A 2188-nucleotide genomic window follows, 5' to 3' on the forward strand; every position below is an offset into this window, starting at 1 on the left:
GTGACTGCATGATGTGAACGCGCTGTACCGCCTTAGGATTGAAGGATATGTCTTTGCTGTCATCCTCGAACTCGCCATCGGAGTGACATGGAGAGCCAGCAACTTGCCGTGCCCTGGCAATGAAAGCTTTGTCTGGATGGGGCAGGAAAGGGCACTTACTGAGGAAGTGATTGTCCGGTCTGCGAGCCTCCTTACAGAGTGGGCAGGACTTCCTAGATCGACCCAGTGAAGCAAGCTTCTTTCTTGGAGGGTTAGAAACGGCTGTGCGCATAGCTCTGGCATCCTCTGACGACTGTAGCTCATCTAGTAATGAACACAGGGCCTGAGATATCTCTGGTTTGATGGATGCCAGAGTGCGTGACCGTAACTCTGTGCCATACCTCTGCTTTACAAGCTTTGGCAAATCGCTGTGTACAAGACGAAGCCAAGTTAGAACAATGAAGTTTTCGATCGAGGGAGAGAGCTCATCCTCTAGAATGGCTTCACCTCCGTGAGTAATGCCAGAGTCTCTACGTAGTAAAATGTCCTCAACAAAAGCCATTAATCTCTGGTACAAATCCTCTGGCCCTTCATTAGACTCAAGCTTAATAGCAGCAAAGTCAATGAAATGTGCACCAGTAGATTGGAATCCATAATGTAGTCTGATAGTCTGCCATATGTTATCAATGTATGTGGAGTTTTTAACAATAGTATTTCGGGAAATAACAGGGCAGTAGTTAGCGATCTGCCTCAGCATAAGCTCGAGCATGTTGACCTTTTGTTGGCACGTGCGCCATTGCGCCGCGGGAACATCATCGTTGTCGTCATCGGTACTTTAATGGCGACAGCCAACACAACAATAACAAGAAGCCCCAAGAGCGAGCTCCGCCCAGGCCACCGTGGCCACGAACAACGTCAGGAGTCACGTCACGATCCACGACACACTTCACATACTGGCGTACAGTAAATAGGTGTGAGATAAGGAAGGCTTATTCAGTACTAAAAAGTTATACCTATCTAAGCAATGAGCCTTTAATGGCGACGGCCAACACAACAATAACAAGAACCCCCAAGCGCGAGCTCCGCCCAGGCCACCGTGGCCACGAACAACGTCAGGAGTCACGTCACGATCCACAACACTTCACATACTGGCGGTTAATATGTTGAATGTTTTATACATGGTCACTGCTCGCTTTCGCGTGATTGTAGCATGAATAGATCTCACGTGAGCTCACCGGAACGTTTGGGGAGTGAATACGATAACGCTGCCAGGTGTAGGTGAGGTATATTGAATCGCTGACACGAGAGAATAGTTTAGTCAAGCCTTTAATGGCGACAGCCAACACAACAATAACAAGAAGCCCCAAGAGCGAGCTCCGCCCAGGCCACCGTGGCCACGAACAACGTCAGGAGTCACGTCACGATCCACGACACACTTCACATACTGGCGTACAGTAAATAGGTGTGAGATAAGGAAGGCTTATTCAGTACTAAAAAGTTATACCTATCTAAGCAATACAGTGGAATACTGCAATAAGTTTAGTAAACCATCCCTATTAGTCAAACATTTTTTTATTTATATATTTATTATAATTTTTTATTATTACCCTCATTGGGGGCTGAGCCCCCCTAAAATGAAAATCATAGAATCGCCCCTGCATCCATCAATGAGGCTAGTGATGAAAAAAATGGCCTCGCTGGTGGAAACAACACGAGACTATGGAAGCCCGTTTCCGCCACTGAATAAAAAAATATAATTCTGTAAGTCATAATAATGAGAAACTTTCTCAAAATTATGACAGTCATTATTACGAGAAAGTTTCTCATTATAACGAGATACTTAGTTTTGCGAAATAATGACTTATTTTCTCATAATAATGACTTAGTTTCTCGTAATAATGAGAAACTTTCTCGAAATAATGACTTAGTATCTCGTTATAATGAGAAACTTTCTCGTAATAATGACTTAGTTTCTCGTAATAATGAGAAACTTTCTCGAAATAATGACTTAGTATCTCGTTATAATGAGAAACTTTCTCGTAATAATGACTTAGTTTCTCGTAATAATGAGAAACATTCTCATAATAATGCCTTAGCCTAATACACAAAAAAAAAAAAAAGACTTACTCGACGCCTGCGCAACGCAAGAGTGACAGCACGCTAGCGCCATCTGTTGGTCAAAGCCATGCAGGAACACCGCTAACATTGC

Source organism: Sinocyclocheilus grahami, unplaced genomic scaffold (assembly GCF_001515645.1).
Source record: "Sinocyclocheilus grahami isolate Dianchi unplaced genomic scaffold, SAMN03320097.WGS_v1.1 scaffold591.1, whole genome shotgun sequence".
NCBI classification, from domain to species: domain Eukaryota; kingdom Metazoa; phylum Chordata; class Actinopteri; order Cypriniformes; family Cyprinidae; genus Sinocyclocheilus; species Sinocyclocheilus grahami.